Source organism: Phacochoerus africanus, chromosome 2 (genome assembly GCF_016906955.1).
Source record: "Phacochoerus africanus isolate WHEZ1 chromosome 2, ROS_Pafr_v1, whole genome shotgun sequence".
Taxonomy (NCBI): Eukaryota; Metazoa; Chordata; class Mammalia; order Artiodactyla; family Suidae; genus Phacochoerus; species Phacochoerus africanus.
In genome coordinates this window covers 224,156,901-224,173,396 of record NC_062545.1, presented here as the reverse complement: position 1 = coordinate 224,173,396, position 16,496 = coordinate 224,156,901, and the positions used below count along the sequence as shown (strand labels likewise).

The following is a 16,496-nucleotide window of genomic DNA, read 5'->3' as shown; positions in this document are numbered from 1 at the left end:
CAAGTCCGTGGTCTGGCTCCAACACACCTCTCCCAGCCCTATTTCCCTCCATGCACGTGTACTCTACTTTTTATCAGATTATATAGCTCCAAAACACACTGGGAACATTTATGACTTCATGTCTTCTTATATGTTATGTTTGGTACAGAGTAAGTGTTTAAGAAATGGTACTTGCTGTCACTACTACACTATTACAAGGATGACAATGATACCAGCAGCAATGACCACGATGACCATGATGAATGGTCAACGAGGGCTAAACTGTGACCAAACTATGGGACTAAACTGAGCGACCAAACCAATTCATTTAGATTTCAGACAGAGCAAAGCATTTAAGGATTTGGGGGCATTGATGGTGATGAAATTATCATCTCAGGTAGGAGGTATGGTAACTGACTAAAGCAAGAGGAAGATGTAGGAGCCATCTGGGAAGCTGCTGCAAAAGTCCAGGTAAGAGGCGTTCAATGTCGGAAATACAAGTGAAAATGGAAGAGGACATTTTTAAAAATTCCTCAGGACTTGATTCACTGCACAGAACGATGAGCAAAATTGAAAGACTGCTAAAAATCGAAAGAAGGTTTCAAAAACCTGAGGATATCTTTGATGAAAATCTAGAATTTGGGAGGGGAGGTGGATTCAGGTAATTCAAAGGGTCACATACAGATTTCAGAATATAGGTATACTTTGCAGACAGGTAAAAGCTGGGGCTCAGAAGAGCAGATAAGGGGGGCTAAGAGAGAGTGAGGCATGCATGATTAAATTGTTCTAAATGTTACAGACCAAAAACCAAGACATGGAAAAAAAGACTAAAATTTGGCCACGAACAAGGCTGCTCATTGGGAAAGGAATCTGAAGGAGGAGGAAGGCAAGAAGCCAGGAATCAAACCTGCATCCTCATGGATACTAGTCGGGATTGTAACCTGCTGAGCCACTACAGAAACTCCCTAGACTCTTAACATTTTAGAAAGGAAGGGGGAGCTAGGAAGATGAGACAGTGTGGCTTAAAGTCATTTATTCATTCATTCAACAAATGGTAATGGAGAGCTGTGCTGGACACTTTCTGGGTGCTGGGGACACAGCAGCCAATACAGCAAGTCCCCTTGCGGAAGTTCCCTTTCCAGTGAAAGAGGCAGAAATGAAGAAAACAATAAAAAGAGATCCTCAGGGAGTGTGGCGACCATTTCTTAAGCTGCCAGGCGCACCTGGAAGATGCTTCACACTCAGTTCTAAAATGCTGCCAGAAGTCTCCTGACATATGTGGAAAGTGGCTCTTCCTCTACACAGTTTGCACAAAATGAAATGATGCAGCATGTTTACATGATAAACTGCCACGTAGGAGAGGAAGTTTCTGAGAAACTGCAAAACTAAACAGTGAAGCCCAATTCCATACAGATCTGAAAAGCTACATTTCCATTTTATCTTTTCATAAACAAACATAAGCAAAAAGTCATGTTTCTCTCTTAACCCTCGGCATGAGAGACTGATGTCCCATTTTCTATAAATCTTCACCACTCTGTCTCAACTACATGTCTTGGGAAAAACAGTAAAAGGGCATCATTTAAACAGAGCTTGCCAAAGCAATGATGCCTCTGTTTGTTTCCATCTGAAGAATTCATAAGCCCAAGAGCAGCCTGGTTCACATCACCTCTTAAAAATAAGTTAAATTCGGAGTTCCCATCATGGCTCAGCAAAAACGAATCTGACTAGTATCCATGAGGATGCAGGTTCGATCCCTGGCCTCACTCAGTGGGTTAAGTATCCAGTGATGCTGTGAGTTGTGGTGTAGGTCACAGACGCAGCCTGGATCTGGAGTTGCTGTGGCTGTGGTGTAGGCCAGTGGCTACAGCTCCGATTCAACCCCTAGCCTGAGAACCTCCATATGCCCCAGGGGCAGCCCTAAAAAGACAAAACAAAAACAAAGTTAAATTCTCCATATTCACCCTGTTTTTTGGTAGGTGCTGAAATTAGTTTTTCAATGGAAGATGGACATCAGAAAACTTAAGAGAAATTTCTATGCAATTTATCCAATGGAATGTGAAATATCTTTGGTAATCTATAATCTCTAAAGGTAAAAAAAAAAAAAATGTAAAAATGAAACTTTCCCCAAATATCCATAAACTACTTTTTTCATAAAATCCATTATAAAAATTTAAAAAATGATTATTTCAGCCCAAAAAGTAGCACTTTATTTAACTGAAGAGCCCAAAAATAAGACAAGTTTAAAAAAAAATGCTTCCTTATTGGACAATGAATTAAATGAGAAAGAACTGATGCTTGTTTGCTTGAGACCACTTTTTTCCTTCTTAAAAAAAATTTCAAGTCAATGCACAAGATGAGTTTATTTGGGAAACACAGTTCAGACCATATGGGGTGCTACCTGGCACCTAATATCACAACAGAGTTTCAGCAGCAAACAAAGAGTGAAGGTTTATCACTGCCGAAAGCCATAGAAAATGGGCCAAAAATAAATAAATAAATAAAACTGAGAAAAGGTAGATAAAAGATATTTCAAAAATAGCAATGCAAAGTGGGGCCATTTGGGTACAGGGCAAAGAGCAGTCTATCCTTGAATGAATCTGAAAGTTACAACTTTTTTTAAGTTTCATCGAAGCATAGTTTGATTTACACGGTTGTGGTAACTTCTGCTGTACAACAAAGTGATTCAGTTATACATGTACATACATCCATTCTCTTTCAGATTCTCTTTCCACATATCATCACTGAATATTGGGTAGAGTTTTCTGTGTTATGCAGCAGGTCCCCACTGGCCAATCATTAGTTATCACTTTATTATGGCATAAGAGACACACTCTATGCTGAATGATCTTTTAAAGAATCAGGGAAGGTTGTGGCAACTGGGGGGAAATTTTATACACAAAAAATTGGCTACAATAAATTTTGATACTTAAGCAAATCCTTAACTACCAGGAAATTTATTCTAGAAGTAAATCAGTCTGCCCCAAAGTTCTGAGTAAGCAAGAGTTCCCTCTTTTAAGCTCCTTTCATTTTGTGCTTGAACAGCCCATTAAAATTGGCAGGCTTGGTGTCTCAATGAATTTCAAGCAGGAAAAAAAAAAAAAAAAAGCCCTGCTGTCAAACTCTTCTTGACATGTTTTTTAAGTGAGGGTAATTTTTTTCCTACAGTACTCTTTAGGTTCTCACTAAAATAAATTAGTATGAACTATAGGGTGAGCATTCCATGAAAATATGTAGCCATGCCCCAGTTTAAAGGTCACATTTCATCATTGTAGGTTATTTATCCTGTATAATAGACAGGGCGGCCTTATGAGTTAGTTACCTTCCCTCAACGTCAAGTTCTATCAGATGCCTACTCCCCAAATTTCACAATGCATTTTGACATTAATTAAAACTTTGCAGCAGGAACCTTACAGGGTTAACTCACAACCCTTCCTGAACCCACAGGGATGGAAAGAGCACTGGATGAGGAGTCACGGGCAGCTCCTCAACAAAGGCACACCTCTGGTCTGAGCTTCTGCACAGCAGCACTCGAGGGCACAATAGAATAGATTCATGTTTTCAAAACTGCAGGTCTCAGCCCATCATGGGGAGCAAAACCAATATAGTGGATCATGATCAGTGTTTAGTAGAGGCTGGAGGTGGGATCAAACATATCAGAAAATACTAGAAACATCTCATGTAGTATAGACAAGTATTATTCTATGAAACCATTATCTTGGATAGATTTATTATTTTTATGTCTATGTCTGTATTGGCTTTTAACATACAATGTGCTTCTTAAAGGAAGTTGGCCATAAAGCGTTGTGCAATGGACTGAATGTGTCCCTCCACCTCAATTTCATTTGTTGAAATCTTAAGCCTCGGTGTGACAGTATTAGAAGATGGGGGCTTTGGGAGGTAACTGGGCTATGAAGGTGGGGTCCTTATGAATGGGGTTAGTGCTCTTATAAATGGGACCCCAGAGAGCTCTCTTGTCCTCTCTCCACCATATTAAGACACGATGAGAAATCAGTAGTCTGCAACCCGGAAGAGGGTTCTCTGACCATGCCAGCACCCTCATCTCAAACTCCCAGCCTCCAGAACCATGAGAAATAAGTTTCTGTTGTTTGCAAGCCACCCAGTCTGTGTTACTTTGTTTTAGCAGCCCGAACTAAAACAGTTTGGTACTTATAGTTCAAGCGACACTGAGTAACTGAAAAAGTCAGGCGCAAAGGTTTGATGCAAGCTTAGCTTAGGCTAATTTCTATTAACTAGTTTCTACTGGATTCCACAATCTTGTTCATCCTAAAGATACCTAGAGCATCGAAGACAATGCTTTTAGCCTCCAAGTAACTCCTTAATCAAAAACTGCTTCTCTCCTATCTAAACAGCAGTCTTGGGTTCCTGTTAGAATGAGTGAATTCACCTTGAGGATTTTGGGTGCTCTAAAAACTTGGTATTTGGTGTGGGTTAGGAAGGTCCCCTAGGATCACACTGAAGTCTTCCTCCTGTGCCTGTGAGAGCAGCTAACGAGTTATGACCATGGCCTGACCACATTCCAAGAAGCAAAAGCATCAAAGTAGGATGCTATTTGGAAGAATGAGTCCTCAAATTTTTGCAAGAGTTCTAAAGGCCACCACCCTGGAGAGCCCCAGGGGCCAGAATGTGCCTGCTTTCTGAAGGGTGTGGCTGGGGTGAGAGGTAAGGCTCCAGCCAGCCAATTCTAGGGTCCCTTCCAGCCATTTCAACTATTCTGGCTGTGGTATGGACGATGGTAGAAGAGGGCCAGGATGGACTCAGGAGCCCAGGGAGGTTATGGTTAGAATCCTGAAGAGAGAATAAAAAGCTGGACTAGGAATCAGCAGAAATGACGAGAAGCATAAGGATGGAGGAGATAGCACACAAAATCAACAGAAATGGGTGATGAGTTAGATGTGATGGACGGAAAGGATGGAGTCAAGGATGGCTACCAAGTTTCTGTCTCCTGTGACGTCGAGACTAGTGGCATCCATCACAGAGTTAAGCAATCCTGCAAGAGGAAGAAGTATGGAAAGTAAAGGTTAGGATCCTGGTCTTGGATATGAAAAATCTGAGATGCCTTTGAGATATCCAAGTGCAACATCAATGATGTAACCTAGAGTTCATATAGAGCCCTAGGTTAGAGATATAAATTTTACATTCACTTAGGTCTTTGTAAAACTTTTTTTTAAAAAGGGGGTTTTGGTTTTTTTTTCAAACCTTTTAAAAATGCTTTCTTCAAAACTACATTTAGAGGCACAACTGCATGAAGCAGAGGAAAGAATGTGGGCTTTAAAATCAGAAAAGCAAGAGTTGGAAACATCCCTTGCGGGCTCTGGGCCAGTGAGCATGAACCTGGCCTATTAGGTTTCCAATACCTCTTCTATCTGCGAGAATGCTACAGCCCACTTTAGGAATATGGTGAAAATGAAAATAAACAGCACTTGAGAAGTGCCTGGTAGAGAGCAAGTCCTCAGCAAAGTGGAGCCAGAATCAAGTTTGTACTTTTTTATATATTCCACAACACCTGGTACTGTCCTGGCTAAGGGGTCCATCAATATCTAGTCTATTGAAATGTCTTGAAATACTCAGAAATGTAGGTAAACCACTGTTTCCTCTTCCCTCTTCCTAGACAACCACTAGCTCTTGAAATCATTCCTCCACTTAGTATCCCACTGAAGCAACTCCCAAACATAAGCCATACATGGAGTGTGGCTTACCCCTCTTCACCCATATAATTTGATCCACCTCTCAGTCCTGGGAGTACCTATCACTTGGCAGGGCCAGTGACTCTCTGGAGAATTTTTTTTTTTTTTTTTTTTTGCTTTTTAGGGCTGCACCCATGGCACATGTAAGTTCTCAGGCTAGGGGCTGAATTGGAGATACAGCTTCCAGCCTACACCACAGCCACAGCAATGCAGGATCTGAGCCACATCTGCAACCTACACCACAGCTCATGGCAACACTGGATTCTTAATCTACTGAGCAAGGTCATGGATAGAACCCACATCCTCACCGATACTAGTTAACCACAACGGTAACTCCCTAGAGCCTTTTTTGTAGTAGTCCTGGATACCAAATCCAGTCATATCAATTTGATCTCTTTTGATCCATAGGATCTGAAAAAAGCCAAGACTGGTTTTATACCTCCTGCTGGTATTTCTGGTGGAGCACGCAGATGGCACCCTCTCAACACACCCTGACATTCACTTGGGAATACTAAGGAGGCTTAGGCTTTGAGCCATGGACTTAACATTTCCTGACAATATTGCATGTGCATTAGAATCACCTGGATGCCTGTTGACATTCAGACTGCTGAACCCCACCCCTGGAGTTTCTGACTCAGCTGGCTTGGGGTATAGTATGAGAATTTGCATTTCTAACAAGTTCTCAGGTGATGCTAATGCTGCTGGTCCAGGGGCCCCACCTGAAACCACTGCCCTGGCTTCTTCTCTGTTATGGGGCTATTGATATATCTCACATTTAAAGCAAACCCAGCTGAGGTTGGGAAGTTTCTACCTGGAGCATTATAGGATTTGCTTTGCATATTATCACCAAGATGCCTTAATTAAGAATTATATCTGGTTAAGATTTAGGTGCTTTTACCAGCCAGAATGGCTATCATCAAAAAGTCTACCAACAATAATTGCTAGAGAGGGTGTGGGGAAAAAGGAACCCTATTACACTGTTGGTGGGAATGTAAATTGGTGCAATCACTGTGGAAAACAGTATGGAGATTCCTCAGAAAACTAAAAATAGAACGACCATTTGATCCAGCAATCCCTCTCCTGGGCATCTACCCAGAGAAAACCATGACTCGAAAAGACACATGTACTCCAATGTTCATTGCAGCACTCTATACAATAGCCAAGACATGGAAACAACCTAAATGTCCATTGACAGAGGAGTGGGTCAAGAAGAGGTGGTACATATACACAATGGAATATTACTCAGCCATTAAAAGGAAAGAAATAACAGCAATTTTGGAGTGACATGGATGGACCTAGAAATTACCATGCTAAGTGAAGTCAATCAGGCAATGAGATACCAACATCAAATGCTATCACTGACATGTGGAATCTAAAAAAAGGACACAATGAACTTCTTTGCAGAACAGATACTGACTCACAGACTTTGAAAAACTTATGGTTTCCAAATGAGACAGGTTGGGGGATAAGGGGATACCCTGAGGGTTTGGGATGGAAATGCTATAAAATTTGGTTGTGATGATTGTTGTACAATTATAAATGTAATACAATTCATTGAGTATTTAAAAAATAAAAAATAAAATAAATTTGTTTGGAAAAAAAAGATTTAGATGCTTTTAGACCCCATTTTAGCAGTTTTGGAATGCTATGTTTTGTGCTTCATAACTTCTACCTATCTGTTCTCTACTATTCATTTTTGCAGAAATGAACAGGAAGGACTCTTTATGTAAACATACTCCTTCATACTCATGCCAGGACATAGTTACCTAAACAAGCACTGTTTCCTTCTCCTGGAGGACCTAGCTGTCATTCTCACGGAGCTGCCACGGCCAGCCTTTAACTAATCACTGTCTTCACAGCTCATCCTGCTTGGCTTGAATGAACTCAACAGTTCATCTTGATGGGATGGATGGAACCTATTCATTCGTTTACATGTTTACTGAGCACCTACTATATGCCAAGCCCTTTTCTGAAAAACAGTTTTAAAGAACCATGACCCTTTCCCTCAAGGAGTTTATAATCTTAGGTTGAGTGTGAATTTGAGCAGAACTGATAAAAAACAAAATGAAATACATGAATCCATTGTGATAGTTAAGTATCCATTGTGACAGACGAAAAAAAAAGCATATGAAGAAGGTCCCCTTTAGGTTAGATGACCAGAGAAAGCCCCTGGAGGAGGTAACATTTAAATTTAGAGAAGCTGGAAGTCCATTCCCATCTGTGTACCCTGAGCCAAACATACTCTTAAGGCCACTCTGGGAGCTTTAAAAATGTTTATCTGCTACTTATAAACAATAAAAAGAGTAATACATTTCAGGCTTAGATTACTGTTTCTATTAAGGAAGAGAAAAAGCCATTCCTAGGCATACTGGTTAAAGCAAGCTGGAGGTCTGGTGAATAAATACAATTTATAATGTAAAATGAAGGATCACTGTCCACTTTTAAAACTAGTGATCAGCCTGCCTAACTTTTCTAAAATAGTCTAGAAAATAATAATAAAATCCAGAAGTTCCCGTCATGGCGCAGTGGTTAACAAATCCGAGTAGGAACCATGAGGTTGCGGGTTCGGTCCCTGCCCTTGCTCAGTGGGTTAACGATCCGGCGTTGCCGTGAGCTGTGGTGTAGGTGGCAGACGCGGCTCGGATCCCGCATTGCTGTGGCTCTGGCGTAGGCCGGTGGCTACAGCTCCGATTCAACCCCTAGCCTGGGAACCTCCATATGCCGCGGGAGCGGCCCAAGAAATAGCAACAACAACAACAACAAAAGACAAAAGACAAAATAATAATAATAATAAAATCCAAAAAATTATGAAACATCCCAAGGTTTGAAAGAGTGATATTCATGTAAATGCATAAATTGTTCAGTACATATTTATTAAATTCTCAGAACTTCCCAAACCATAGGGATGCCTAACCCTTCCCACTGACAAATATTAGCTAAACATCTATGATGCACTTACCACTTCCTCAAGCTGGTCATAGTTTTGCTTCTTTTCACTACTGCCATTTCGCTTCCTTACTCTGCCAACAAACATTATGACCAAATGATCGGGAGATCATGATGGTGGGCATAGGTTTTTGTTTTCTTTTTTTTCTTACGTGTGCTTTAGATCTTGAAAATCCACTACCCTACAAGTTGCATCTACTACATTTCTTGCACCAGTCTATGAAGCAAAGCAACACATTTTTACAGCTAGCTATCACTAGAACTTCCTGCAAACCTCTTGCTCAATATTACTGGATGGCCAAGGCCTAAATATCATCTTTATCTTTCAAAATGGATGGATTTTCAACAGCTCTGTGTCTTCAGCCCTAGAATTTTAGTTCCAATTCCAGATAATTATACTTTCTAGATCTCTAGTGCCTGCAAACCCTTGTCTGAAGAACCTCAACTGAAAGACACATATGCCCATTTTTAGTGGAGCAATACTGCACAGGCAATGCTGTATAGTTCATACCAATTTTACCACTGACTTTCTAAAACTCTTAGAGGAAACAAGTCTCAAGAATTTGCTCATCCACTGCGTCAACTCCCCAAAACATACTGCATACCTACTGTTAATTCATCCCATAAACAATGCAGAAGACTTTCTACAAGAGGAATACATGGGGGTGTCCTTTCTAACACGTGTTTGTTTTAACTTAGAGTGATAATACCAGGGCACTACCAGTTGACTAGACCTATAACCATGTCTCAATTATTGCTTCAGGTCTTTCCAGAGGTAACCTAATTTGGGTAGGATTCCTGTGTTTTCCAGTGTCATCTCCTTTATATGCCTCTGAAGATGTTAGACAAAAGTGGATACAATTGAGAATGGAATACACAAAATCAAGCCTGTTTTCCCTGGCCTAATCTGTTATACTGAAAGGAATCTGAATAAAATACTTCATCAATGGCATACAATTGTGATTACACAGTACTTCAAAAATGTCATCAATATTGATTAATGAGAACCTACTAAATAACACAGGAAAATCTACTCAATAATTTGTAATAACCTATATGGGAAAAAAGAATGGATATATTCACATGTATGACTGATTTCACTTTGCTGTATACCTGAAATTAATACATTATAAATCATCTATAGTCCAATAAAATTAAATTTAAAAAAAGTCATCAATAGTTTAAGCTTACCATTTATTTTTAAAAAGAAAAATACTAAATAAAACAAAAGGCTAGGTTTCCTCCCTTCCTGATTTCCCCGGCATTTAGGAGGATTGCCATAGATAAGTCCACAAGTGAACAGCTGAGCTACATAATGTACAGTTCTAACTGGGCAGCTTCTAAAAAAAAATAGAAGGACTCCTTCCAACTCCAGTTAATGTGCTTGATACAAAGGGAACATGTTTCTGCAACAAACACATTTAGAGCTTGGTGTTTTACAGAGTAACTAATGAAGGCTCAAGCCATAGAAAAATTTATTTTTCCAGGATATTACATGTTCTGACTCACCATTTTAACAGAAGTACAAGTAAAATGAAAATGCAAATTAAACGTATACGTGTTTATGACTTAACCAGTATATGACAAAGCTACTTTTGGCTTCTGGCTTTATTAACCACCATACATTTGTATTTCTATTCAAGTAGTTCCCTCTCTCCAAGCACTGGTTGGAGCAAAGTATTAATTCTAAGTCCAGTAATACATATAAGCCAAGAGATCATACTGAATGGATGAAAGAAGACATGGTATCCTTAATTATCTGCCTGAACAAGATTTTTTAAAAATACCATCTCACATGTGATTACTCATTAATAATTATTGCAAACAAATCTTTGTTAACGTCTATGATTTCTAGAAATCAAAAATGCACTTTCACCATAGAAACTCCGGCCAACCTTGAATAAAAGCCTTCTTAAGAATTCCACATTAGCCATGGTCCTCCTTCTAAACACCTGTGCGACTGTGAGCAAGTCAGTTAACCTGTTCTGCAACCTGTTCAAGCCTGGGTTTCTTACCAATAAAAAGTGAGTCTCTGAACTAGTTAACATATGAATTCTTTGTAAGAAATCTACCTCAGTCCCCAATGGCTGAATCTGTTAATAATATTTAAGACCCATTCTAATTCTTTATCATCATTCCTCTAAACATAAAAAACATGACTTTGGGGCATATAGGAAGAAGCGTGTTAAGAGGTTTCTTAAAGGGAACAGAAACTAGATTGGTTTTGCTAATTAGGTTCCCCCTATGAAACCACCAGCCAGTATTAGCAGCTGCTGAAATTTACCCAAAGAGTGGTTTGTTTCTCCATCTCAAGACTTACTCTTTCATATAATGGCACAAGTCAACTTCTAGGAATGTATCTTTCAGCCAGTTACACATTACTAACAACAAAGGGTGGGGATGGGAGGCAAGCAAAAGAGCATTGCAGAGACTATGTGAGTCTACATTTACACAAAGAAAAACTCTTCTTTATATGATGTATTCAGGAGAGCTATGATGGGCACCTGCACCTGCCAGGTTCAGGAGGCACCTTTTGTAGGTAAATTATCTTATGGATCAGCAGATACTGGGAATTTACATGATAAGATGCAGTCTATGTATTATGGCAGGTGTTTTCCTTATGAGTGATTTCACTCACCTCCTTCATTCAACAACTCTTTATTGAGTACTTTCCATATGCAAACCCCAGAGCTAAAGAATGAATAAATAAAGATGAGAGTTGATCATCTGGAATATTCAAGTTAATCCTGACGTTCATTTAAGAGTAGTTCAGCCCCTCAGAATATTTCCAAGTCAAAAAATAATACTAAACAATCTAGATGCTAAGCTCAAGTGCCCTTGGATTTTTTTTCCCTTCCATTACATGGTATGTGGTAAAAGGGGAGTAAATTACAGGTGTGGTAGGTAATTTGCTAAATCCCTTTAGTTAATACAGGGTGAAAAGTCTTCTATCCCCTAAAGGAAATAACATTGGCTCACAAATATATTGATAAGCATCGCAGACTGCTAAAACCAGAAAAAGCAAAGTAATTCCATACCAACCTCTTGTTTTACAGGTGAGAGACTTGAGGCTCAGAGGTGGTATGATCTGTTCCAGGTTATACAGCCAAAAAAGTGCCAGAACCAACACCCAGGTCACCAGCAGGCACGCTTAACAGTCCCTAGTATATTGTACATGTTCTAGCCCATGACATGCCCTCAGTGCTAAAGGCATAATCCACAGAATGAAGGACTAGACATCAGGAACTCTGAGTTCTGGTCTTAGAAACATGATACCACAGAAAACTTGGATCACTTATCTAAGCCTCAGTTTCCTCATCTGTCGAAATGTGAACAGTAATTCATGGTGAAACAGTGCAGACCCCAATAAAGGCAGAGGTCTGGCCACAGTCAAAACATTATACAAGTACAGAACTGGTACTGGGTGAGGATAGCGGTGACGGAGATTTCAGAGAACCTGGCTCTGACTCTAATTATCCACTTGTAACCCTGAGATGTCACTGAATTTGTGAGCCTCCCATTCCTCCTGTGAACATGTGGTTAATAATCATTGCCCCGCTTCCCTCAGAAATGCTCAGAATTAAATGCTTTTCACTGTTCTCTGAAAAGCATTTACAAAGAGCAGGCATTGATGCAAATATAGGTATTCTTATCAAATCTCTAGTCTTCTTAATTTGGACAAACATGTAACACAGTTTCATTACTTATTTCTTAACAGTTTCCCTTCTTAACTAAAAGGTCATTTACATCAGTCTCAGACTTACCAGTCTTCATAAGTCCCCAAAGAACGCACCATTTCCCTCAGCCCAGAGATCATGCATGATGCTTACTCAACTTCCCACTGGCACAGACCTGGCTGAGAAAGGTTTATTTCCAGGGCCTCCTTTCCACTGGAAACACTCAGACAAAAGCTTCCATGAACACTATCCCACTTCATCACACTGGAGTGGTAATGAAACAAACCCTTTGGCTTTTCTCCACTCCCAACAACTGCGGAACACTTCAGCCTTTACACAGACCTAGACAGAGGTCTGAGTGGATGCTTTTCACAGGAGGGGCAACAAAGGTTCCCCAAACCCATGCTCAGCAGTACCAATGGGGAGACTGCTTCTTCTTTGCAGAAAACTAACACATTCTTAGGCCCAGCCGGCCATTCAAGGATCATCCATCCACCTTAGAGTTAGGGTGTACAGCAGGCTGAGAATGTCATAGAAAAATAGTGGGGGGGGGGTAATTCTGGTCTGCAACACTATCTTTAAAAAAAAGCATCACAGTAACCAGCATTTTCTTGCTGAGAGCCCTCATTTCAGTTGATCAGAAAAAACAATTCATCAGTCTATCCAAACAACTTCTCTGGAACAGGTTTCTCTCTAACCGCGACGGGTACCAGAGACTAGGGTGGGGGACGGTTAAGAATTGACATCAGGCTTATCTGCATAGATGAGCGATAAGCAGACATTTGTTGTCTCCCTGTTTTGACGATTCCTGGCATCGTTATGGCAAATCAAACTCCAGCATTCTCCCTCTCTGGTGCCCCCCCCAACCCAGCTGTTGAAGTGTCACGTTGACGGGGCTGGGGGAACAGAAGCAGGGGAAACGCAGAAGTCTGTTGCTGCATTTAGACTGGAAACACACAGCACCTGTTCAATCCGGCCCCGGCGCCAGAACTGACCAGAACACCGAACTGCAAGCCCCTCTAGAGATCCCAGAGGCGCCTAACAAGTTCGCCCGCTGATACCAAGGGAGGGTGGTGGGAGATTTCTCTGCAGCCAAACTCAACTGACTCCCCTGAAAAAAGGGAGGGGGCTCCTGCTTAACTGAACCCAGAGTGATGCTCAAGTGTCAGAGCGGCCCCAGGGGATCCGGGTGGTGAGCGGGTGGGTGCCCGCGGGGAGCGCGCAGCCGAGAGCCCCCGCGGAATGAAGGTCCTGCTTCGATGGCCACGCGCGCCTCCTCCAGCAGACCCCTAGCACGAGGCGGATAAAGTGCGAGCGTTGAGAGACCTCCAGGATACATCAGAGACTTAGAGCCCCCAACCAGAGCCCAGACTGAGGGTCGTGGGAGGACGGGCCCGGCACGCGCAGGAAACTTACCTCACCCGGACAGCATTCGGGCGCCTCCGGTGTCGAGACCAGTTGCGCCACAGTCTGCAAGTTATTGGGACGTTGTCGCTTCCCCCAGGCGAAGAGAGAGCTGTGCAAGCAAGGGGCCGGAGGGTCCGCGGGGCGGGGCCCGGGCTGGGGCGCAGCGAGGAGAGCGGGCAGGTGCCGGGCCGGAGCCGCGGGTCCAAACTCGCCCCGGACGCGCCTCGGCGGTGGCGCGCGGCTGCGAGTGTGCAGTGCGCGCGCGCCGCGGCCGGTGTGTGTGTCCCCGCTTTCCCCTTCCTTCCCTGCCGGTCCTCCGGCCAGACTGAGCCGCGGGCGGCCGCCAAAGCCCGCGGCGAATGGAGCGGTTCCACTGCGGGGCGCAGCCTGGCCGCGGCACGGTCGGGGGTCCGGGACCGAGGGGCGAGGAGCAGGGCGCCCCTAAGCTCGGGCAGGGGTCCCGGCGCTGAGCGCGCCGGAGTCAGAGCGAGGCGCGGAGAGAAAGCGGGCTGTGCGGCGGCGGCCGCGGTTCGCGGAGGCTGCAGGCCCCGCCCGCCAGCCGCCCAGGCTCTTCCCCTTTTCTCTCCACCCCCTCGCTCCATCCCCACAAGCCCTGCAGGGAAGCCAGACCGGTTTGCAGCAGCGGCGGTGGGAGCCTCCGCCGCAGTGGAACTGGGCGTCCGAAACGATGCTCGGGGACTAGGAGCTCTGTCCTGCCGCTGCGTACCTCAGACGGAGAGCGGGGATGAGGCGGGCCCCCAGATCGAGCCGGCTCCTCCAGAGCTCCAGGGCTGGCCAGGGGCCTCCCGGCAGTATTCAAAGTCTAGCTACCCGGCTAAACCCGGCTGTGTGTGGGCTAGGGCTCCCCGCTTCCTCAGGCCACCGAACTCTGCAGCGCCAGGTCGCCTGCCGGCTGGACTCCGCTTACTCCGAACCCTCACTTAAGTACATGTGACCCCTTCACCAGGAAGGGACAAGTCATTCTGAGAACAGCGGGTGTTCCCAGGAACTAAGACCTACCCAACAGGTAGAAGAAGTAGGTAGGGGTGCGGGGTCCTAGGAGAGAGAAGGCTGAGGGGCGTCCAGCACGATGATGAGAGTTCGGGCTAAATCTTACTGATAGCACTGAGTGGGCACAGGGCCTTTGTAATCTCACCTGAAGTCAGCCTAGCTGCGGAGAGGACAAGGGCCGGGTCTAAAGGACTCTCTTGCGGGGTGGGGGAAGGGGGAGGGGATGCTGTCGTAGAAACTATAGCTAAATATATTTAATTGAAACCGAAATGGTAGCGGATCTCAGCTGAACCAAAGCAAGCCGTATTTCTCATCCTCACCACGTCCTTCCACTTTAGCCTTATTTTAAACACACACACACACACACACACACACACCACGGGAAATATCCTGTCTAAGACAACATGTCATGGCCTCATTCTCAGATACCACCCGCTTGGCAAGCCAAAATGAATTTTTCCGAGAGGATGCTCTTCGTTCTCAGCAAATGAAACACCTCTTTTTCAGTTTTGGAATCTTTTTGTATCTCCATCACCCCCACCATATCAGCTCAGAATGGTGCAATAATTCCTTGGTAACACATGGCCGTTAAGACTGTTTTTCCAGCCGCCTTCCTCCAGATGTGTCTGACCATCACTGGGAGTTTTAAGGCACCCCTTGTTTAGGACCCTGTGACGTGTCTGGTTTTATCCTAGCATCCTGGACTCTTCAAAGCTCAGAGCAGGAACACACATCTAGTCCAGCATGCTCACATTACAGAAGTAAAAACTGAGACCCAAAGACATCAAGTGACTCAAGGGCCTTAACACAGGTTCCTTGACTCCAGAAACACTGGATTAACAAAGTTCATTTGGGGGTCTGAAGAGAGCAAGGTGGAGGAAAGAAACAGATCAAAGAACCTTTCATCTGCCTGGCGTGAATCACTGTGTAGAGGGCAGCAGCACACCACTGTAAGTAGCAGGCTAGCTGGGATCTGGGGGTGGTAATCCCAGTCTTTCTTCTGTACCTCAGAATATCTGCTCTGAAATCCATGGAGTATAAGACAAATCTGCTTCTCAGTGAGGTAGTGGTGAGTGAAAATGCAGTCAGTTCTCAGTTATATCCTGGCAATACAAAGTGAAAACAGGTAAAACCAACCTTTAAATACAGTGGATCAGAAGTGGTCATGCTACATGCAAATGGATGCATACAGATGCCAGCAGCCTTCGGTTTCCAGAGAAAAATCACAAAGCAGACTGCCCACTGGCACTTTAGAGAACTGACTCTAGTATATAGGATTCTAAGGAACTCTACCGAGAGCCTTAAGATCATCATTACTATAAATTAATGGAACAAGGGGCCACATACTGTGAGAAGTGATATTTCTCCTTGATTTTATCTCCAAATCTATGAACAGGGATTTGAGAAAGTTACTCTCTACTGGAAATAAAACAACATCATTCTCATTAGCAATAGTGGTTTGGTCGTAAAATCTGGAAATATTTAAAAATAAGATAATGATGGAGTTCCCATTGTGGCTCAGCACTGTGGTTAAGAACTGACACAGTGTCCGTGAGGATGCAGGTTTGATCCCTGACCTAGCTCAGTGGGTTAAGGATCTGGCATTGCCGCAAGCTGTGGTATAGGTCGCAGATGCAGCTCAGATCTACTGTTGCCATGGCTGTGGTGTAGGCTGCAGCTGTGGCTCTGATTTGACCCCTTGGCCCGGGGAACTCCATATACATGGGTGCGGCAGTAAAAAGAAAAAAAAAAAAAGATAATGTGTGTCTAA

General features: G+C 43.3%; 1 protein-coding gene across 1 annotated transcript in view; it reads right to left on the bottom strand.

Moving 5' to 3' along the window:
* PIP5K1B (phosphatidylinositol-4-phosphate 5-kinase type 1 beta) overlaps window positions 1-14,251 on the bottom strand; it is a 350,208-nt gene extending 335,957 nt beyond the window's left edge. Inside the window, exon 1 of the mRNA XM_047767738.1 lies at window positions 13,724-14,251. The gene's annotated coding sequence lies outside the window, so the exon portion shown is untranslated. The remainder of the gene's footprint in view (window positions 1-13,723) is intronic.
* Between the last annotated feature and the right edge of the window lie 2,245 nt (window positions 14,252-16,496).